The 24,560-nt window shown below is 41.4% G+C and overlaps 1 protein-coding gene across 3 annotated transcripts in view; it reads left to right on the forward strand.

Moving 5' to 3' along the window:
- The window catches only part of CYRIB (CYFIP related Rac1 interactor B), a 157,662-nt gene that overhangs the window by 52,223 nt on the left and 80,879 nt on the right, over nt 1-24,560 (forward strand). For all 3 annotated transcript variants that reach the window (XM_065398201.1, XM_065398204.1, XM_065398202.1), the window contains exon 2: nt 22,309-22,388. The gene's annotated coding sequence lies outside the window, so the exon portion shown is untranslated. The remainder of the gene's footprint in view (nt 1-22,308; nt 22,389-24,560) is intronic.

Here is a 24,560-nt window from a genome sequence, read left to right on the forward strand (position 1 = left end):
ACAAGGAGCGGGGGGGGGGTTGGGAGTTCTGAGGGGGGCAATCAGGGGGTGGGAAGTGGGAGGGAGTGGATGGGGGTGGGGCAGGGGCGGGGCTAGAGCAGGGCTCCTCCCCCCCCCAGTGTTCTCTTTTTTGCTTGTGGAAATATGGTAACCCTAACATATGTCCTCACCAGTCCTCCTAATTGGTGCCACTGCCACATCACCAAATTTGATGTGGTGTTACTTATGATCACACTAAAGGTCCAAATCAAGATTGGAACTTCAATATACTAGTCACTGGACAATGGATTGCCTGCTCACTTTCAAACAAATGATTACGTTCTAAAGATGGCAGCATTCCACTCAACTGTACGAGTACTTTTTAGTACCACCATTTTATTTGCTGCTCTTTACATGGATGATATAAAGCCTGGCTATTGACACTGTCTGTTGCATGAAGTTTAACTTGAAATCCTGACCACTTACAGTTAGAAATACCACTTTCTGCAGCCAGAGATGGGCTACACTTGATCTGGTTGAAGTGATTCCTATTTGTTAAGTTTTTCAAGTAGTGTGAAAACTTAAATCTTATGTTTATATAACTATCAACATTTCAGTGTATTTATCTTGATCTTGATCTTCCTCTTTCCAAAGTTACTAGTCATATTTATGCTTCATAAAAGAGAGACCAAATACAGTTGTTTTCTCCAACAGTAAATATTGCTTGGAATGTTTGTTTTTAGCTGTCCAAGAGGTTTAATTTTTTAAGTTTTGAGCTGGCATTTGTTGGTTCTGAGTCTGACTTTACACAAACTCCAATCTTGTAAGTTTTGCTTTCGATAAGCAGTCCTTCAGTAATGGAGGGGCAACTTGTGAAATAATATCATTGGGTTAAATTCTTTAACTTCTTAATCTTTGGTGTCAGTCCTTGCCCTTTCCATCAAATGTTGCTTATGCCCTGTTGGATTATTAACAAAGTAGTATTCAATTTGATGTTTATAGTAGGGGCCCTCAACCTTTTTCTTTTTGAGGCCCCTTCTCGCCCCCCCACACACCATGCTATAAAAACTCCCTGGCCCACCTGTGACACAACTACTATTTTTCTGCATATAAAAGCCATGGCCAGCATTAGGGGGTAGCAAGCAGGGCAGTTGCCTAGGGCCCCACATCACAGGGGGCCCCACAAAGCTAAGTTGCTCAGACTTCAGCTTCAGTCCCAGGTGGAGGGGCTACGGGTGGCGGGGCTTCGTCTTTCTGCCCTGGGCCCCAGTGAGTGTAATACCTTCCTGCTTGGCAGACCCCCTGAAACTAGTTTGTGGCCCCCCAGGGGGCCTGGACCCTTGATTGAGAACTGCTGATTTCTAGAACCCATTTAATTAGTTCAGTCTTATTCTGTTACTTTAAAGTAATCAAGATATAGTGTTAGACTACTTGAATAAAATACTGTGTTTTTTTTCTTATACTCTCCCTTGAATGATAGTTTTGACTGTGCTACTTTGTCATTCTGTCCCAAGTTTGTTACTGTAATATTTAAAAGTGGCCATAGAAATTGTTATCCTCATTCTATACTGTTTTGCTAACTAGTAAGAGCTTCTAAAGTTAACCTGACTCATGCATTTTGGCTCAAGCAGTAATGTCAATTTATACATTATTTCAGATTTGTACCGGTTTCGACATGAAATGTTTTGGGTAGGAAAGTTAGTGTAATTCTGACTTCTTTCAGGAGTTTGGCCTGTGAGAGAGACTGTTTTGCATCCTAATGATGTGGTAGGTATCAAGTACACCTCTACCCCGATATAATGCTGTCCTCGTGAGCCAAAAAATCTTACCGCATTATAGGTGAAACCGCGTTATATCGAACTTGCTTTGATCCGCCAGAGTGCGCAGCCCCGCCCCCCCAGAGCACTGCTTTACCGCGTTATATCTGAATTCGTGTTATATCGGGTCGCGTTATATCGGGGTAGAGGTGTATTTGTACTGACCTGTTGAGTTGTCTCAATGAAGCTCAAGCTGTATGCACTGGCCTGCCTTCTTTAGTCTCTGCAGACCGTGCTCTGTTTAATGAGGTAACCAATAGGAAAATGGATAGTTTGCCTCTGCAGTGGTTCCCTATTCATATGAAAATAAAGCTACTTGCTATATCTCTTTGAGATTACAGATTATTGACACAACGTGTAGTGCATAATCTTAATTGAAACATTAAAGTGATTTGGTAGAGGGAACATTATTAATATGATCGCTTGATTTCTTTTTTTTAAATTCAATCTTGGTGCATACTCAGCTCTTCCTATACATATATACAAAGACAGTACAACATGAAATAATTGCACTCATAAACTGTACTGCAGAATATTGTGATAGCTACCATTGAGTAATTGGTATAGTTTTGTGTTCAGTGCTGTGTGGGATTGAAAAATTTTACACATTGTTCTAGCACATTCTTTTAGCCCGTTCAGTTGTGCACTGACAAAACCTCTTTTTCTTATGTGGTTTAATCTTAAATCATTAATCATCTCTTCAGTAGATCTGACACCAAATAGATATATTCAAATGATTATTCTATAAGAAAAGAGAATATTTTCTCTCCTCCATTGTAAATTGGGCCTGCTTCTTGAACTGTAAGTTATTTTAAATGTTTTATAACAAAATCATTTTATCTTTAAATTTAGTATTAGATTTGACCGTCTTGTTTAAATAACTGAGGACTGCAAATTTAGAGTTCTTGTGATAAGAACAGAAGATAAGAACAAGATAAGGATGGTCATACTGGGTCAGACCAATGGCCCATCTAGCCCAGTATCCTGTCTTCTGACACTGATCAGTGCCAGATGCTTCAGAGGGAATGAACGGAACAGAGCAATTTTGAGCAATCCATCCTCTGTCATTATTTTTATTATTGTCCTGATTTTTCACACTTGCTATCTGATCACCCTATCTGTCATCCAGTTCCACCTTCTGGCAGTTGAAGGATTGGGAACACCTGGAGGATTGGGTTGCATCACTGACCGTGTTGGCTAATAGTCATCGATGGACTATCTTTTGTGAACTTATTTAATTCTCTTTTTAATCTTATACTTTTGGCCTTCACAATATCCCCTGGCAACAGTTTGATTGGGTTGTTGTGTGAAGAAGTACTTATTTCCTTTAAATCTGTTGTCAGTTTCATTGGGTGACCCCTTGTTCTTGTGTTATGTGAAAGGGTGAATAACACTTCCCTATTCACTTTCTCCACACTATTCATGAATGTGTAGGCTTCTATCATAGCCCCCCTTAGTCGTGTCTTTTCTAAAATGAACAGTACCAGTCTTTTTAATCTCTCCCCGTACGGAATGTGTTCCATACTCTAATTTTTGTTGCCCTTCGTAACCCTAATCATTTTGTTGATCATGTAACAAAAGACTACATACTAAATCATGTGCCCAGGTTGAAGAATTAAGGTTGCATGTACAGTTTTAACTCTGGCATTTTCTAACTTTTGAGTGTTTTTCAAACTTAGGGCTCTTAACATTTTTTGTATGTAATAAAGCAAATAAACTAAAGGATTTTTCTCTAATCTTTTACAGTTACATTCAAGTAACACAAGTATTCATCGTATTTCATTTCTTCCATAAGTTTGCGTTAAAGGCTGGTTTGTTTGTTGGGAATTGTTCATGCAACATTCAGAGATGTTAGCATAACAGCTTTAATTTCTGAATTTCCTAGGTTTTGCAATTTGAACCTGAACCCTCAATATTATGTTAAATCATATTTATATGTTAGCTTTAAAAATAGCTTTTAGCTTGCAATTTCATAATAAGTATATGAGAATTTCATGAGTATAAAAAAAAGCCAAAAAAACCAAAAACCTCCGAGGAAACCCTCCTAAAACAGGTGTTGACAGAAGCCAGACTGACGTTAGTAGAAATGTGTAAGTTTAAGGCTTGTCCCTAGATCTCACTCAGGGATTTTTTATTTTTCATGTTACCTCTCACTAATAGATGTGTGATAAATCTGAAGCTCCGTCACAGTTCCCTCTCATTGCTGGATGGGAGGAGAACTGAGGTGTTGCTTTTTCTAATCCCAGATCCTCATAGTTGTTGTGATGGGCATGTGTCTCTGCTACTTCACCCCACCTTCTTTATGTCCTCCCCAGGGAATAGCTCCAGTTCATGCTTCAGAATGAAGTTTTCATTTTGCTGGAACTTGGAGAAAGCTATGAGCAGTTGGAGATATACTGTTAATGTCCATCTAGTGACATAAGAAGTTGTCACTAAATCAATTTATACTCCATGTGTGGAAGGTTACCTTTGCAACTGTAAGGGCTAGAAACTTACTTTGTCTTTAAAAAAAAAAAAATCCATTGAAATTGATAGAATTGGGTCCACGGACCACCAGGTGTGTGAAGATAGACTTCTGTAGAGTGGTTTTACATACTTCAATCTGGATTTAGATACGTTTACTTTTTCAGGTGACTTTTAAAAGATGCATTCCTATGAGGAAGAACTTCAACAAAAGACAGCATTTTAAAGAAATGCGTTGTGATGGATATAAGGCCGGATCTGTAAACAGTTACGTTTAATGTGAGTGGCAATACTTTCATGAATGGGGGCCTTAGTGCCTGACTTTTTAAGTGTGTTACATTTCTAGATAGTGCTTTAGGATATCAAAACAGTGAAATTCTTTCTTCATGTTTAGGAATCTTTTTCAGCTGAATGCTCACTTTTTAGTTAATCAAAGCTTATTCTTTCACCTATGGCAAGGCAGCCTTTCCATGTTAAGATGGTGTACTAACGTTCAAGGTCTGCCCAGAAATGACATGTCTAGGTTTTCATCCTTATACTTCTCCTGCTTGAAGGATGTAATGTTTGACGGGTAGGTTCTCCTCAGATTAACCTTCTTTGTGGGTATCTCTGGTGTATTAAAACCAGACTAAGATTTTAAGGAATGTCCCAAGACTGAAAGTAGATTGCCTGTTCATCAGTCTGGAACACTGATTAGATTATAGATTACCTTTCCCTTTTACTCAAAGATAATTGCAGGCAGACTTTTTAGCCTACTATAGTTTCCTTAATCTGGCTCAGTTTAACAAATTAATAAATATTTTGTTCTGACACTGATATTTCTAGAAGCAAAGATCCTAGCTGCCAGTGCACAAAACAAAAAGCCAAGCGTTATGGCCCCCATCCTGTAATCCCTTATCTTCTTGAAAGACCATAAACAGCCACTTCCTCCTTCTTCAGATTTTATGGTGTTCAGGAGGGATAGCTCAGTGGTTTGAGCATTGACCTGCTAAACCTAGGGTTGTGAGTTCAATCCTTGAGGGGGCCATTTAGGGATCTGAGGCAAAAATCTGTTTGGGGATTGGCCCTGCTTTGAGCAGGGGGTTGGACTAGATGACCTCCTGAGGTTCCTTCCAACCCTGACATTCTATGACTTAGATTTTTTTTATGTATTTTTAAACAGACTACTAGCTACAGGTTAATATTAAAGACTGAGAAGAGAGCTGGAAAGCTTGCCGTTGAGAACCTGGGGCTGTGTCCTGGTGAAGTCAAGCTACATAAGGTGCTGGGATTCCTTCAAGGGATCTGCTAAATTTTTTCCCCCCCCCAGCCTAGTTACTCCTCCTGTGAATAGTTCCAGTTATGTGGAAGCAGTTAAATGTTCACACATCTGCCACTATATGTAGGTCAGAAGGATAAAAAAGAAAGATGGATTAAAATTATCAAAAAGGGGTTGGAACTGAAATGAGGTAAGGTAAATTTTCCTCTCTTTCCCTCCCCCCCACCCCCTAGAATTCTGAGACTGGATGATAAAAATGGGTGTGTGTTAGTGGTATTTTGAACCTAGCAATCTTATTAAATGTACTCTCAGGATTTTGTTTGTTTTTAATGTCTGTCTTCTGGTGCTGAATAGTTATGCCTTTTTTTTTTTTTTTCCATCTGACTATTGGATGGAGTGGGCGAATGAAGCACCAACCTACCTTAGTTCTGATACCATTCTGCCAGAGAGAAATTTTCATGCAAACTTTTAAATTTGACACCATGCTCAAAATCTAAAATTAGAGACTACATTTAAAACTTCTTCCTATAGATCAGTGCTCCTTAAGCAGTAAGGTTTAACCTGAAGGTAAGTGACAAGGGGTTGCCACTAGATTGCACTCCTCTAGTTGAGAAACAAGCTGAATCCAGTAAAATTCACACAGGTGGTAGGTTTCGGTGGGAGTGAAGAATGGGAGGAAAGGAGAAGCTTACTCTCTCCTTCCCTGCTGCTTTGCCAAACTCCAGTGTGTGACACTCCACCTCTTAAAGTAACTTGAAGGGTAACCTTCTTGGGAGCACAACACCACAGGCAGTGGAGGAGGGAGAAGCAGATCTTCTCCCAGCACCTCAAACAAGCTGTGCTTAGTTGCCATGACCCTGACCCACAATCTCTTCTGGCCACAGACATATGGGATTTTGAATTGTGGCAAGAAAGTGCAACTCCACTTTTTTTTTTTTTTTTTTTAGTCCTGGGTGGAAAAAGGTTCATAACTACTGCCATAGATAACATAGTTGTTCTGTAAGTAGACATAAGTTGGACTAATTATTTTAGGAAATCCATGTAAACTAGTCCCCCAGTGGTCTTTTTTTCTTCTTCTATACACAAGTACACTTTTTTCCAGAAGGATGTTTGAGTAGTAAAGGTAGTGTCTGAAGCACGAGCACTTGTAATATTCTAGGCGGAGCAGGCTGCTTCAGCAGATATTGCATGCGTATAAAACTGCCACTTGCATATCAGATAAAGGAATTGCCCAACATTGTAACTGTATCTGCCTTTGTCATTGGGTTATTCAGAACTTGCTTCCTGTACCACGTGTAGTCCAACTACCTTCCATGCATTTCTTTGCTAGTTCGAAGCAGATGTGAAAAAGGAACTAATAAGATTAGATAAATTGAGTTACTAATATGGTGTTTCCTCAGTGTGAATGCTAGTTTTCCCCGAACTGGCTTCCTGTTTTGCTGTGAGTTCTCTCCTAATAATATAATTAGGATATGGTATGATCTAGGTAAAAAAAATCTCTATGCTTCTTCAAATATTGCCATTGCAGCATCACCTTAGGAACAGTGCATCATCCTTGCAAGACACAGAACTGTCAATAACAGTACAGTAACTCCTTGCTTAATGTTGTAGTTATGTTCCTGAAAAATGCTACTTTAAGCAAAACGATGTTAAGCGAATTCAGTTTCCCCATAAGAATTAATGTAAGTAGGGGCGGTTAGGTTCCAGAGAATTTTTTTTCGCCAGACAAAAGAGTGAGTGAGTGTGTGTGTGTGTGTGTGTACACCCTGACACTAGCACCCCTCTTCCCCACACCCCCCTGCACAGCAAGCGGGCAGGAGCAGCACACGGCTGTGGGGGGACAGCTGAATTGTGCCCAGCAATTGATAGCCTGCTGGGCGGCTGCCACACAGGGAACTTAAGGAAGCTGATAGTGGGGCTGCCGGTCCACCCTGCTTCCAAGCCCCCACCAGCCAGCTCCAACGGGCTGCTCTTCCTGCAAGCAGTGCACAAAGCAGGCGGCTGCCAAACAACGTTATAAGGGAGCATTGCGCAACTTTAAACCAGCATGTTCTCTAATAGATCAACAACGAAACAATGTTAACCGGGATGACGGTAGGTGAGGAGTTACTGTACCACACCTAGTTAGGATCTGATGGCTACGAACTCTAGCTTATAGAAGGCCCACTTGACACATCCGCGGTTCCCTGCTTTCTGCCTGTGAGAATAGTCATGGAACTAGACTACTTTTACAGTTAGTAGCGTTTAGTTTAACATTTAGCTACCTTTGTATTCGTTTATTCAGCAAATTAACGATGGCTTTGGGTGGTTAGTCCATAATGTAAGGGTGGGTTTAGTGTGTTTGTAGTATCAAAGTGTCTGTCCAGTACAGATCAGCATGGTCAGTAGTTGGAAGCACTCCCTGAAGGATTGTTTGGTCTGTGGGCTGTTGCCATATGTGACAGAGTAGAGACTGGAGATCCTGCTAATAGATGAGGCCTTGGCTCCATGCCCAGGCTTTAAGGCTACTGATGGATCTTTTACCTTAGCCCTCAGATCTGAGCCTATCGTGTCAAGTGGGAATTGCTTCCAGAGATTGGTGCTATAGTAAGGGTTCCAGCAGAGTTTGCAAACAAAAGTTTTTATTCCCAATATATATATTTTTTCTCTCCCTACCCACTCCTACCAAAAAAAAAAAAAAGGTTTCATCACATTTTTGATCTCTTAAGTTTGTCCAACTTTCTAAGTTTCCCATGGTGCATTAGCAAAGTATTTTCTTCTATTACTGCCTAGGATTATTTGGTGCTCTGTCTCAGATGCTTATATTTGTATAAGAAAAAGGCATAGGCAATTTGTTTTCAGCAGTGCAAAAACCATTTCCACCATTGAGTGCTAACTTTCAGATTGTCTGCAGGTCCAGGTCTAGAGTTTCCAACAAGAGTCTGATTGTTTTGACTACTCATTAGCAAAGGATTGGTTTTCTGGTTTATCTGTACCTAGGTGACTAAGAGTAGCATGGGATATGAAGGTAATTTGTGATATATTGGTCTAATAAACTGAGTTTAGAGAAATCTGTGATGGAGTCTATCTTTAAAGTTCTGTTGTTTCTCCAACGGAATTAGTACTTGTAGTCAGATCAATTGAGTGTACTAGCTACAAGCTTGAACCAGTCCTGTTTTTAGTCAGCGCCATCATTATTTATTAACATGTAATATAGAGATCCCACCAAGAGTGGGGTCCCATTATGCTGGATATTGTATGGACACCTAGTAAGAGGCAATCCCTACCCCAAAGAGATTGTGATCTAAATAAACAAGACAAGAAAGGAAGTGGCATTGGTCCCACTAAAGATGAGGAGCTGAGACACACAAAACTGAAGTGATTTGCCAGAGATCATACAGGAAGGTTGTGGTATTAGTCTCCAGAGTCCCAGTTCAGTGCTTTTACCATAAAACCATCATTTGTATTGCTAGCAATATGGCAGTAGTCAAGTGTCTCTGGTAACAGAGAGGCCTGAATGAAAACTGTTGTGTAAGGCATTGCAACTGTTGCAGCTTTCTTTTAGAGCCGCTGCAATTAATCTCTCTGTGTCTGGAAGCACTTTTTCAGTCAGCGATTCTCGGCTTTGGAACATGCTCCCTCCAGCGTTCTCCAAGATCGAGAATGACTTGGATAAGCTTTTGGAAAATTTTTAGGCTTGATAAATGTTGGGGATTAGGACTCTAGTTCCCTTATTGGTAGCCTGTCTTTTTCTTTTAAATCTTTTGTTGATGTAAGACATCTAAGTGCTTGGTAAAAGGTACAAATACCAATTTCTAAGTGCTTTTACTTGTATTACTGTATATCTAAACGCACAGTGAGGTACTGGATAGATGAATAGTCACTGTGTAGGCAAATACTCATTGGAGAAGGGAGGACTTGATTTCTTTATAAAGAGGCAAGGTATAAATAATTTCAGAAAGGTATTCTAGTAGCAGAAGAACATTTGCATTAAATTACTGTGTAAAGTAACCCTTCTGTTCATTGTAACTGGTGACTTGTCATTCCTCCATTTGACATTTGTGTTGCTGCAATCATGTACACCACGGAAATACCTTGTGAAACAGATATAGTACAGTAGTATCTCAAGATGAAATTTGAGTTAGTTCTGTACGACTCGAAAGCTTGTTTCTCTTTCTCCACCAGCAGTTGGTCCAATAAAAGATATTACCTCGCCCACCTTGTCTATCTAATATCCTGAGACCAACTCAGCTACAACTACACTGAATGTAAACCAACCTGACATTTGCCATGCTCTTAAGCAGACAATATTACCAGAGATGATAGAAAATTAAAATGTTCATGATTGGTGTGGGCCCATCATATGGACTCAATTCCTCTTGTTGACTTTCAAGTGCCAGACTAAGTCCTCTGTCTTAAGCTGTAGTACATGTAAAATATAAGTTTATTATGTAGTTACCTTTCATTTAAATAAAAAGTGCATCTGTTCTATTTTTGTTTTTTTTAAAAAATGATCCTGCTTTGTCAATCTGCTCAGCTTGGCCTGTTCAGTGATTGTTGTGTTAGCCACGAATTGGTAATGTTCCAGTTTACTGAGAGTCATGAGAATATACTTACATTGGTGAGGAGCTGATCCAAGGTCATGTAACTTTATCCACATCCACTGTTTTTTTTCTGCCCCTTACCAATAGGCCAAGGCACCTCAAGAGTGCCCCGGTGCCACAAGTACTCCTGTTCCTCATGTAGAAGAAAATCTATTAGGAGTTTTGATTACAGTATATGTGTTTATAATCATTCTATATTTTTGCAATGCTTTTGCCATATGACATGTCTATGATAAATTGCAAAAGTTCATGAATGGCAGTGAAAAGAAAATAGTTCCATAGTAGGCAGTGCTTGTTTTGGCTCATGCTAGCAATGATCTAGTTAAGGGCTTGTAATGTTAGATATTCAGGATTGCCCATTTCAGCTGTTGCATAGGAGATCTCAGAACAGTTAATTATCTAAGATTACCTCTCTAATCATTGGTCAGATAAAATTGATGCCAAGGATATTTTCTGTTCATTTGTGGAATTCCAGTGCTCTAAATCTAGAAACAAACTCTACACTCTGATATTGAGAAGGCTGGAATGAACATGCTCTAGAAATAGAAAGTAACAAGGCATCTCCTGAACCAGCTACAACAGGGATCAGCAACCTTTGGCACACGGCCCATCAGAAATCGGCTGGCAGGCCGGGACGGTTTGTTTACCTGCAGCATCCGCAGGTTCAGTTGATTGCAGCTCCCACTGGCCGCGGTTCGTCGTTCCAGGCCAGTGGTGGCTGCGGGAAGTGGCGTGGGCGAACCACAACCAGTGGGAGCTGCGATCAGCTGAACGTGCAGATGCTGCAGGTAAACAAACCGGCCTGGCCCGCCAGCAGATATCCCTGACGGGCTGTGTGCCAAAAATTGCCGATCTCTGAACTACAACATCCTCCGAAAAATAGAAACAAACATTGGCTTTCAACAGAAAAACCAAAACCCAAACACAGTTTCCTGGCCTAAAGAACCTCTTCCTAATTGAAGAAGTTTTTTTCTTTTACTCTTTTCAGACTTGCATGTTTCCTAAAAATGCAAAATTTGGGGTCTCCCATTCAAAGGATACTTCTTGTTTTTAATTTAGTTTCTCAAATTTTTCTGTGCTATAAAGAAGTTCTTGCTTGCTGTATTTGGCCTTCCTAATTGAGGGAATATAGGTGCACAGTTTAAGGCATGTGAACTTTTGGTTTGTTCCTGGGTACTCAGGTAGTTGCTATGGACAACAGCGATTTTCTACCTGTCAGGTGTAGTTGAAAGTGCAACCTAGTCTCTCTGTTGCAGAACCTGCTATGTGTAGCTATGCCTTTGGCACCTCAAGATTAGATCATTATAATGTCCTGTAAATGGGGCTACGCACTGAGACCAAAAATGAATTGAACCTGGTGCAGAATTCAGCACATCACTTACTAAGTGGTGCACATTGGAAAACATAATCCCAACTGTACATATAAAATGATGGGGTCTAAATTAGCTGTTACCACTCAAGAAAGAGATCTTGGAGTCATTGTGGATAGTTCTCTGAAAACATCCACTCAATGTGCAGCAGCAGTCAAAAAAGCTAACAGAATGTTGGGAATCATTAAGAAATGGATCGATAATAAGACAGAAAATATCATATTGCCTCTATATAAATCCATGGTACACCCACATCTTGAATACTGTGTGAAGATGTGGTCGCCCGATCTCAAAAAAGATACATTGGAATTGGAAAATGTTCAGAAAAGGGCAACAAAAATAACACTGCTCTACAGCCAAAATGCTTCTGAAATAAATGTAGTCAAACTTTACTAATTCTGGGTCACTGAGAACGAAAATGATGCTTAAAATTGTTGATTGGCTCTAGTTTTCAAGATATGCTGTTGGTCAGTATATACGACCCTTGACTTGGGAATGGAGGAGGATAAGTGAGTTATAAAGGGAAGGGATCTCAATTTAAACTAGAAATGACTAAAATACATCTTTGACTGGATCTATGAATAAATCTATGACTGGGTTTGGACAGTACTTGCTTTTTAGGCAAAACAATGAATGATGCAATACCAGCTTCAGATTGCGTCATACATGATATGAATTGCATCATGTTATTCCTAGAAGTCATGGATGATGCAATCATAACGAAGCTTACGTCACTCTGCTGAACAAATTGCCCTATATCAGCTCTAGAAATCATACAGTGTTGTGCTCTCTTATTTGTCAGTGTTTGATTTTGCAAAGGGACACATTTCTGTTTAGCCAAAGTGAGCAGAGATGCCTCGTACTTGTGTGAACAGTGCAGATAACTTCTGCTATGTTTGTGGTGAAGTGACTTTTGCATCACAAAAGCGCAGTATAACCACTATGGTTAAGAAAGCCTATCACCTTTATTTTGGCTGCAAAATTGGAGATCAGGACAAGAGGTGGGCCCCACACATATGCTGCAACACTTGTGCAACAAATCTTCGCCAGTGGTTGAACAGGAAAAGGAAATCTATGCCTTTTGCAGTGCCAATGATTTGGAGAGAGCCAACAGATCATACCAGCAATTGTTACTTCTGCATGGTGCCTCCAGTTGGGAAAGGTGTGTCAAAGAAGAAAAAGTGGACTGTGCATTATCCAAACATTCCATCAGCTATACGCCCAGTACCCCACGGAGAAGGACTGCCGGTTCCTGATGCACCAGAATCATTCTCACTTGAGTCAGACGAGGAAGAGGATGAAACTTCTGGTCCTGACCCATCAATGTCACAGGACCCACATTTTCTCCCATCCTCCTCCTCTGAACCACACCTCATAACACAAGGTGAACTGAATGACCTTGTCAGGGATTTGGAACTACCCAAGAGTAAGGCAGAGCTGTTGGGCTCCAGACTACAGCAGTGGAATCTCCTGGCAGGTGACGTTAGGGTTTCCATGTTCCGTGACCGTCCAAAGGATCTTGTCCCATTCTTCTTCATGGAAGGTGATCTTGTAGCCTGCAACAACATCGATGGTGTGATGGCAGCCCTCAACATCGTTCACGATCCAGATGAGTGGAGACTGTTCATTGATTCATCGAAGACGAGTCTTAAAGCTGTTTTACTGCATAATGGCAATGTTTTGCCATCAATTCCAGTTGGTCATGCAGTCCATAGGAAGGAAACCTATGACAACATGAAACAACTTTTGAGGTGCATAAACTATGACCAACATCAGTGGCAGCTTTGTGGCGATTTGAAGGTTGTTGCTCTCTTGCTTGGTCTGCAGACTGGATACACAAAGTACTGCTGTTTTCTCTGTGAATGGGATAGTCGTGCAAGAGATTCCCACTACATCAAGAAAGATTGGCCACTCTGACAGTCATTGGAGCCTGGGAGGAACAGTGTTCAGCATCCACCACTTGTTGAATCAAGGAAGATTTTGTTACCACCCTTACACATCAAGCTGGGTCTGATGAAGAACTTTGTCAAGGCCATTGACAAAACACAAGCAGCTTTCAAGTACCTCCGTGGAAATTTTCCAAGGTTAAGTGACGCTAAGAGAAAGGAAGGTGTCTTTGTTGGTCCTCAGATTCGTGAACTTCTTCGAGATGATGCATTTGACCATGCACTGCGTGGCAAGGAAAAGACGGCATGGAAAGCCTTCCAGTTAGTGGCAATAAATTTTCTCGGAAACAACAAGGCAGACAACTACAGGTTGTTGGTGGAAAACCTCCTCAAGGCATACAAAAGCCTTGGTTGCAACATGTCACTAAAGATACATTTTTTGCACTCTCATCTAGATTTTTTTCCACCGAATTGCGGAGCAGTGAGCGACGAGCACGGCGAGCGATTTCACCAGGACATTGCAACAGTGGAGAAACGCTATCAGGGCAAATGGAGCCCATCAATGCTTGCAGACTATTGCTGGACAGTGACAAGAGATGCTCCATTTAATGAATACAAGAGACAAGCCAAGAAGCGCCGAGTAGACACTGAATAGGACTAAACTATGTACAGAATAGTTTTTTGCCTTTTGTTTCATAATAAATTTTATTTATATAACCCTTTTGCAGATTTTTAAAGTGTTACATAAACAGGACAGGTGAAATATTATCATGTAAAGCAACCATAAACACATGAAAAGACCTAGGTTTACAATTTATGATTAAAACTCTACTATCTACACAATATACATAGACATAAAATGTAAAAACTTAAATATCTTAGAAACAGTAGCCAATCAGTTGTTTTAATTGTCATATTTGAATTCCGCACATCAAAATACATAATAAATAGCACATTGTATCTCTGAAGCAGACGACTTCTCAAAAATTGTAGACCAGTGTAATTTGGGGTATGGAACGGCTTCCGTATGAGGAGAGATTAATAAGGGACTTTTCAGCTTGGAAACAGACGACTAAGGGGGATAGTCTGTAAAATCATGACTGCTGTGGAGAAAGTAAATAAGGAAATGTTATTTACTCCTTCTCATAACACAAGAACTTGGGGTCACCAAATGAAATTAATAGGCAGCAGGTTTAAAATAAATGAAGTATTTTTTTCACACAGTGCACAGTCAACCTGTGGAACTCCTTGCCCCAGAGGATGTTGTGGAGGCCAAGACTATAACAGGGTTCAAAAAAGAACTAGATAATTTCATGGAGGATAGATCCATCAATGGCTATTAGCCAGAATGGGCAGGGATGGTGTCCCTAGCCTTGGTTTTGCCAGAAGCTGGGAATGGGCGATAAGGAATGGATCACTCCCTCTGGGGCACCTGGAACTGGCAACTGTTGGAAAACAGGATACTGTGCTAGATGGACCTTTGGTCTGACCCAGTATGGCCGTTCTTATGTTTTTCCTAGAGCGTTAGTTCCCTCTTAGTCACATGGTATCAATGCTCAGTACTGGGGTATGCCTCAGTTTCCGGGTTTTAAGCCTTGTGCCAGCTAAAAGAAATGTATGCCGTTGAGTGATCCTCATTCCACCTGACTGAAGTGTCTTTTGAGGGTCACATTCAAGACTGCTGCCAGATTTTCAGGGACTGGAAACCCCAGACAGAAAAGGACAGAGAAGTGAGTCTGTGCCACATCCTCATAGAGGCACCCTGCATCCACCTTATGAACCTTCCTTCTTAGGGCGGACACCAAGTAGTTTAGCATCAGTGAGGAGTACCTTTTCAGACATTGCGTCTGAAAGTCGGCACTGGTTTCTTTCTCCAGTGCCTAGAAGGAAGCACAGAATTTTGAAGCATCAGAGAATAGCAGTAAAAAAGTCAATTTTTAGACACTCTTGAAGACGTTCACTGTGTAAATGATAAAGCAAATATATTTTGATATAATCTAACTCAAAACTTTGTTCCATTGCTTCTTATAATAATTATGAAAATTATAATAGGAATTAATTTCCTTTCCTCTGGGATACATTGCACAAATTTCTCCTGGCCTCTTCTTTTCTTAGTTTTGCTAATGGGAACAGTTGTTCATGAGTTCTTGTGTTCATGAGTTCATGTGTTGTTTAGGTACCATATTCACATGAATGTTCGTAAGTGCTGGAGTAGGAAATGCCGTAATGTGGGTTTTGTTTGTAAATGAACTTTCCAAAGTGCAACCACTTACTTCAAAAATAATTTAAAAAATATTTAGATTATCCTGAGGAATCTGACTTCCAAAAGGCATGCAGGTAAATGACTTTTTGTGACATAAATAAGCAGTAGATTCTTGAGGGGAAAGGGCTGTTACATCTCCTACTCAATGCTTTCTATTAAAAGAGGTGCAGCCAAGGTATGCAACTGAGTGCCAAAAAGATTAAATGATTGTGAAGATTCAACTGTATGTCAGAAATAATGTGGAGTATATCCGAACACAGTGACATAAGATACAAAAGTGTCAGGGTATGTGGTTTGTGTATTAAATCCCTTTCTTCCAGTTTCCTCTAAGTAGGAACGATTCTCATAATGATGAAACATGACCGATCACGAAGAATGAGAATTAGGGAGACTTACGTTACTATACTATATATAAGCTATGCAAAACTGCAATTGTGATATTTGCTTTGAAAAGATGAAACTGCCTGCAAACATCCACTTTTGTAACCTACATATATCTTTTTAGTGAAGCTCATTAGGAAGCAAGAATCTAGAGTACGTGACTAGCTGACTTTTGAATTGTTAAAACGGGATGAACTTGCAGTAACAAAATAATTAGCCTGTGCTTTACTACGTCAAATTAATCTAAGAAATTAAAATAAGTAAATGCAATATTGTAGGTGTAGTTTTAATTTATTAAGAAATTAGTAACTGGTTTACCAATTTAAAAAAAGTTAATTAAAACATAATTGCAGTTCTGACCTTTTGTGGTCTAAGTAATTCATTCTGACTCCCACCAGGTCCATGTTAGCTGCTTCAGAAAAAAGTGTAAAAACGCCATATATCAACTAACTATGTGTTGCTATACAACTGGGTTTTTGGGGGAGGGTGGATGGTGATTTCTTCTGGGCATCAATTTATTATAATGAGCCTATGCCCTGGAATACGGCATTGATAATCTTTGACCTACAGTTAATATGAAGTTGCTGTTTTAATTAGTATAAATGTCTAATCTTTTTGTGACATTTACAAAACAGTTTCTTGATTTACTGAGTGAATGCCATGTTAACTATATATTTTTTTTAAATTCCTTCTGTTCACTTAAATATTGATTTGAAGAGATACTGTCAGGTTAACAGATTTTCCTTAAATATGTTATCAAAAGTACTGTAGACTTTTTTGCAATTAACTCAGCCTGGACAATCAAAACAGTCTATTCAGTTTGACTTCTTCCTTTGTTACATTGTGTTCCTAATTGCAGGAGAATGTTTAGATTGAAAACTGATTTTTTTTTTAATTAAGGTTTATTTTGCATGCAACCTCCAGTGTCATTTTTAAAATATCTAAATAGCAATACACTAATCTTATCAGAGCTAAGGTAAATGAAGTAATGTTAGAGCAGTAGAGTAAAAATGAGTTCCTTGTTCTAATTTAAATTCAAAACAGAAGTGTTCTAGTTTCTAAAGGGATACATTCAAGCAAAACCTGAAAAATCCATTCTCCAGTAGTCAGTAAGATGCTTTTCCTGGTTAGCATAAAGGGATCTAAGCCATGTGTTTCTGCAGGAATTTAGGTTTTATTAGAAGAAAAATTCTAGCTTTTAAGGCTGTGCAAATAACCAGTCATACATGACCTAATTGCAAATTGATGCCTTGTCATCTTCTGAGTCTGCAGACTGCTACAGTACCTCTGCTGCTCAGAGCTTTGTCAACATGCAACTGAGCGTTATAACAGATAATTTTCAGGGCTGCTATTCAGAACTCTTTAGACACCAAAACTCCTTAAAGTATCTTAGCTCACTCTGTTAGATCATTAGCAATTTCTCGGGCAGCAACAAACAATGCTTCAGATAACAAAATATTCAGAACAGCAAATTGTGTTTATTTGTCATACAGTGTGTTTGTTTTCGTTCTGTGCAGATTGTCTCTTTGCTGATGGAAGTTGTTGAGGCCACCCAAATCTAATACCTGATTTTTCTCTGTCTCTCCCTTTCTTGTACTATTGCCTGCTACATCTCAAATGTGCCTCCTATATATTGGTGAAGATTGGATAACTTTGTCCAGGGGCGGCTCTGTTTTTTGCCGCCCCAAGCACGGCAGTCAGGGAGCCTTTGGCGGCGTTTCTGCGGGAGGTCCACCGGTCATGCGGATTCGGCAGCGTTTCTGCGGGTGATCTGCCGGTCCCGCGCCTTCGGCATACCTGCCGCGGGACCGGCGGACCTCCCGCAGAAACGTCGCCGAAGGCTCCCTGACTGCTGCTCACACAAAGACCGGCATGCCTCCTCTCCCCCCCGCCCCCCCCCCCCGGCCTTGCCGCCCCAGGCACGCGCTTGCTGCGCTGGTGCCTGTAGCCGCCCCTGACTTTGTCTTGTCTGTAAATTGGCTTTTCCGTAACATGCACAATAAATCCATTAATCTAGAAAATCCCCCCCCAAAACTTCTTTTGATGATTAGAATTGGTAATTTTAATCTTCAGGTTTAAAAATTATTTAATGTGAAATTTGGTGCATGAGTTCCTATTTCTGAGAGAGAGAACTGGCACCAAAAATTAAAAAATAAAGCTGTTCTTTGGCTGGGAGAGCCCAGTAGTACTATGGACTAGTGCCTGTAATATACTGAGGGAATTTTGTGCACAATATTTTAAAATTCTGCATATTTTATTTGTCAAAGCAACACGATATAATCACACCATTTTCAATTACACATCTACCTCGATATAACGCTGTCCTCGGGAGCCAAAAAATCTTACCGTGTTATAGGTGAAACCGCGTTATATCGAACTTGCTTTGATCCGCCAGAGTGCGCAGCCCCGCCCCCCCGGAGCGCTGCTTTACTGCGTTATATCCGAATTTGTGTTATATCGGGTCGCGTTATACTGGGGTAGCAGTGTATTTTGGTAATTTATTTCAAAATACCTGTCAGCAACTATGTCTGTAACATATAACAAAAAAGATTTAGGAAATTATTTTTGACAAATAGAATCCTTACTAATATATTAGCACATCTATATGGCTCCACATGCACTCCCACCCTTCCCCAATCCAGGTGTTGGGCAAGCAGGCTTAGCCTGGCATGAATCATAGAATCATAGAAGATTAGCGTTGGAAGAGACCTCAGGAGGTCATCTAGTGCAACGCCAGGACCAACCCCAACTAAATCATCGCAGCCAGGGCTTTGTCAAGCTGGGCCTTAAAAACTTCTAAGGATGGAAATTCCACCATCTCCCTAGGTAACCCATTTCAGTGCTTCACCACCCTTCTAGTGAAATAGTTTTTCCTAATATCCAACCTAAACCTCCCCCACTGCAACTTAAGACCATTACTCCTTATTCTGTCATCTGCCACCACTGAGAACAGCCTAGCTCCATCCTCTTTGGAGCCCCCTTTCAGGTAGTTGAAGGCTGATATCAAATACCCCTCACTCTTCTCTTTTGCAGACTAAGCTCAGTTCCCTCAGCCTCTCCTCGTAAGCCATGTGCCCCAGCCCCCTAATCATTTCCGTTTTCCTCCGCTGGACTCTCTCCAATTTGTCCACATCCTTTCTGTAGCGGGGGGCCCAAAACTGGGCACAACATTCCAGATATGGCCTCACCAGTACTGAATAGAGGGGAATAATCACTTCCCTTGATCTGCTGGCAATGCTCCTACTAATGCAGCCCAATATACCGTTAGCCTGCTTGGCAGCAAGGGCACACTGTTGTCTCGTATCCAGCTTCTCATTCACTGTAATCCCCAGGTCCTTTTCTGCAGAACTGCCACTTAGCCAGTCGGTTCCCAGCCTGTAGCAGTGCATGGGATTCTTCCGTCCTATGTGCAGGACTCTGCACTTGTCCTTGTTGAACCTCATCTGATTTCTTTTGGCCCAATCCTCCAATTTGTCTAGGTCACTCTGGACCCTATCTGGACCCTCCAGCGTATCTACCTCTCCCCACAGCTTAGTGTCATCCGTGAACTTGCTGAGGGTGAAATCCATCCCATCATCCAGATCATTAATGAAGATGTTGAAGAAAACCGGCCCCAGGACAGACCACTGGGGCACTCCGCTTGATACCGGCTGCCAACTAGACACTGAGCCATTGATCACTACCCATTGAGCCTGACGATCTAACCAGCTTTCTATCCACCTTATAGTCCATTCATCCAATCCATACTTTTTTAACTTGCTGGCAAGAATACTGTGGGAGACCGCATCAGAAGCTTTGCTAAAGTCAAGATATATCACATCCACCGCTTTCCCCATATCCACAGAGCCAATTATCTCATCATACAAGGCAGTCAGGTTGGTCAGGCATGACTTGCCCTTGGTGAATCCATGTTGACTGTTCCTGATCACCTTCCTCTCCTCCAAGTGCTTCAAAATGGATTCCTTGAGGACCTGCTCCATGATTTTTCCAGGGACTGAGGAGAGGCTGACCGGTCAGTGGTTCCCCAGATTCTCCTTCTTCCCTTTTTTAAAGATTTATATTTAGATTTGTCTTTTTCCGGGACCTCCCTGATCGCCACGAGTGTTCAAAGATAATGGCCAATGCCTCTGCAATCACATCAGCCAACTCCCTCAACACCTTCGGATGCATTAGATCCGGACCCAGGGACTCATGCATGTCCAGTTTTTCTAAATAGTTTTTACCTGTTCTTTCACCACCGATAGATGCAGGAATCAATTTTTCTGTGGGGAAAGAGTAAAATCTGCTGGGGACATTAATTCTGTGCTTGCGCAGTGGCGCAGAATTCCCCCAGGAGTATGTAATAAATCTTATTTTACATGTAAAACAAAATGTTTTTGTTCTGCGTTGAGTACTTGTTGATACAGGTTGTCCAGGTTTACTAATGTAGAAAACATTTGTCATGTAGCTGATCTCATACAATGTAATATTGAACGTAGTTTTATGCCTACGCAATGAACCAAAAGCATGTTGATGATAACTTGGATTAATGAGTCAAGCTGAACTTGGTCACATAATAGAATATTCGGACTTGTTTAACTTCTGCTTTTTAAAATGCATTTTTCTGATGTTAGCACAAAGAATTCTTCATTGTGGCACATAATTGCCTTTACTACAGGGGCATAAAAGCATAACATTTTATTTCACTGGCTGAATACAACAACGAGGTGGGGCAGGGAGGGAGAGATTTTAAAAAATAGGAAAATGTGATTTTTTTTTTTAAAAACTCCAGCAAATGGCAGGGTGATTCTGAGGTTAGATGTTGTGCCTGAAACTATGAACTTTCTCTTTTAATTGTGTTTCTTTAACTATTTCAGTTGCCCTGAGGTGTCTGCTATGCATGACTAAACTAAATGTCCAGGATATTTTTTTTAGACTCTTAAGATCATAACAAAGGTGAAAAGGCCTACTAAATCTGCAAAAGTGAGAGATAAATCTGTTGCCAATCCATTGTCCATTATCTAACTGCTATGCCAAAAAGCGTGTGTGTGTGTATTTGTCATTATTTTGAGTGCTTTCAAGAGGCCTGTATAAAGAGAGTCCCTATATAAAACCAAATTAGAAATTTAAGGCCTGTATAATCCGAATATAAACTTGAAACTTCAGTGTTTCAAAGAGGGGAATATTAGAGTAATTTTGAGAGTGTCTTCATGAAGAAAAAGTCAATATAAAAACGTATGTGTTAATGTATTTGTCATTCTCACTGCTGTAAAATCAGCCTTATCAGTAAAATAGCACATAGAAAAAAATCTGTTTAATGGAAAGATATACTATGTTGTAAATGAGATTTGATAACCAGGAGTACTACACTTTATTGTGTGATGGTGTTTGTTAAACTGTCAGCTGTCTTGTATTGATAGTAACTTCACTGGGTAATGCTCAGATTGAATGCCACAGGTTGCTTTGTTTCATGCTGCTGGTACTGTAGTGGTTCACCAGCTGCCTGTGGTGACTCATGGAACTAATTAGTAAAAATTCTTTTCTTGAATTTTTTTGATTCTCATTTTATTTTGGTGAGGGAGAGTTCCCATTATCAAACATCCTGTGCTAAATCATGAGTCAGAGACTTGTGAGTTTACCTGTAGCTACTGCAATAGTCTAGTGTACTGGCAATTGAAATCTCTTGAGCAAGATCATTTACAAGATACAGTAGTTTTCTGCCTTACAAATGGAGTAATTATTGTAAAAAGAAGTTGTCAGTTCACTGAAACTGATAGTCATCTCACAGGTGTATAACTTGTAGCTGGTATTTCAAAATCAGTTTTCTGATATCACTTAAATGGTTCTCAGTACTGTCCAATTTTACTACCAATCCAACTTGAAATAACATAGGACTCCTCAATGTGTTTGTCCTATAGTTTTATTCCTGAGGCAACTGAAGATAGCTGGAATTGTGGTCTTGCGTCACACTCAAGTTATGTGTATTTGTAGGATAAGGATTTCACGATGTTGCTCCACTTCCATGAACAACTTTAAAATATCATGATTCTTATTTGCATTTCTTCTGAGTCAGAATTCTTCCCTTGCTGTTAGACGTTGCTTAGGGCAGGAACCAGGTTCTTCCATACCTCACTATCCCTCTTTGCATGTTGTCTGTGTTTTATTTTTAAGATGGAATAATTATATTGGTTCCTTGACATGAAAATAGTTGACAACCTGTAATTAATTTAATTTTGTTACTGTACATTACAGTTTATAAAAATTAATTGTGGTATTTTTACTGAATTAGACCATGTGCCATTTATTTTTAATTTTGTTTCTCTCTTCAGGTTCTGAAGACAAGCTGCTACATCAACTCCATAAGGAGTTGGAATTTTCCATTAAGACATCAAGAAGATCTCATCAACTGGTAAATATTTATTCAGGTGTCCTTGCTTGTACACTGTTAATTATCTTCCTTTTAGTGAAAGAATAGCATTTTACACTTCATTGAATCCAAATTAAATTTAAAGATCAATGTGTTATCCACTGACACTCAACCCTTTATACTGGGAAATATTAGGTGGTGGTGGGTTTTCTAAATAATAGTAACTATTCCTTTATTGTTTTTAGAGTCTGCCTGATAAGATTAATTTTTACATTCCCTAGACCCCTGACATCTCACATCTCTCTGAACATCTATTATACAAAACGCATTGCACAAAGATTGCATAGTTGAAGTAGTAACATAAAACTAATGCTGGAATATCAAATCTGTAAGGCATTTTCAGAGGTGGAGAATAAAATAGCTATATTTAAGAAGATAAACAGTTCAGTTTTTTTTAGGTATTCTACTGTTCTGATATGTGGCCTCAGACCTCACATGTCTACTGGTATGTGGCAAAATATTACCCTTCCTGTAGTGTAGATATAAATCACATACAAAAAACTACATTAAAAAAAGTTATTTAGTCAAACACTCACAAGTTAGAAATAAGGTTGCACAGGCAAATGTGTTTTCTGTCTGTTTGTGTCTCCACCCTGTGTACTGAATGAGCCACTGTGGCAAAAATAGTATGTGATCATGTAATTAAAGAGTATATGATAATGCATAGGCATGAGGGGGCAGAATTATGATTGCACAAGCAACTGTAAAGCTGACATTTCCTAACTTTTCAGTGTCTTGTCTTTGCAACCTAAATAACAGTCTTTAAATGTAGTGTTTTATATGGAACTTCCTGAGGCTTTTTAAAGAAAAAATGGTAAAAACAAATTCTCTTATATATACAACTGTAACAACCCCTCACTGTGATCCAGCACCGGAGTTTGAATCCTGAACCTTCAGCATGTCAGCACAGATTGCTACTGCTTGAGCTACGGGACAAAGTAAACTAGCTGATTATGGGAGTCTTTTAATCCAGAGGGAGAGTGGACAACTGGGCCTGGGATTAGGGTGGAGGAGAAACAGAGAGAAAGGGGCCTGGCCTAGCACAGAGGCTCTAAAGCAGGCCTGCACAACTCGTAAAGCGGCGAGGGCCATATTACTCCAAAGAAAATAGCCGAGGGCCGAAACCCCCTGGCCGTACTGAAACGCCCCCCCCCCGCGCCACCGAGCCCCGCCGAACCCCATCTCCCCCCCCCAGCGCCGCCCAGCCCCCGTGTAAGCAAGCAGGACTCACCCCGGCGGCGCCTCCTGCTGGTCTTCTCGGGAATTAGCTCATCCAGCTGTTGGAGGGTCCGGGGGCATTAGCTGCCTTCCCCGCGGAGCCTCTGGCGCTGGAGCGCAGCCGAGCGGAAGAGGTGCGGGGCTCCCCGGCAGCGGCGGGGAAGTTTATCGGTTTGGGGGACCCTGACCGGCTCCTCGCCCCTGTACGCCGGCCGCCCCGCCTGGGACATGTCTCGCCCCGGCAGCCCCTCTCCGCCGCGTGTCTCTGATGGGTGGCCCACACCCCCGGGCCGCGCCGCCCACCCGGGCCCTGCCTGCTCCGCGCTGCCCCCGGACGCATCGTGCTGCCCCGTGGGCTGCAGGGCTGGAGCAGCCGCCGTGCTGCACTGCAGCGCTCCCGGCCCCGGCCGGCCATGGCCCGTGTGCCCAGGCTGCTGCACAGGGGCATCTCCTCCCCAGGCCCGGCTTGGGATCCAATGGGGCAGTGAGGGGGCGGGGCGGGGCTGGGGGCAGGGATTTGGGGAGAGATCCAATGGGGGAAGGAGGAGGCGGAGTGGGGCGGGGGGGGGGGTGAGAACCCCTCCGGGCTCCGCCTGTGCGCCGGAGCAGAGGGCAAAATTGTTTGTCCAGTGTCCCGACCGAACATCGTTCAGGACGCGGGACAAACAAGCAAATATCAGGACAGTCCCGATAAAATCGGGACGTCTGGTCATCCTAGCGCCGCGTCCAGGAGCAGCCCTGGACAGCGCTGCAGCGGCGCTGCTCCAGAGAGGCCTGAGCTCCTCCCGCTCAGAGCCGTGTGGTAAGAGGGCGGGGCTGCGAGCTGCAGCCGAGCAGCGGGAGCTCACGTCCCGCTGGAGCCAGGCCGCTGCAGCGCTGTCCAGGGCCGCTCCTGGACGCGGCGCGCTGAGGCTCGGGGAGGCGGGGGATAGCAGC

Source organism: Emys orbicularis, chromosome 2 (genome assembly GCF_028017835.1).
Source record: "Emys orbicularis isolate rEmyOrb1 chromosome 2, rEmyOrb1.hap1, whole genome shotgun sequence".
In the NCBI taxonomy this organism is placed as follows: Eukaryota; Metazoa; Chordata; order Testudines; family Emydidae; genus Emys; species Emys orbicularis.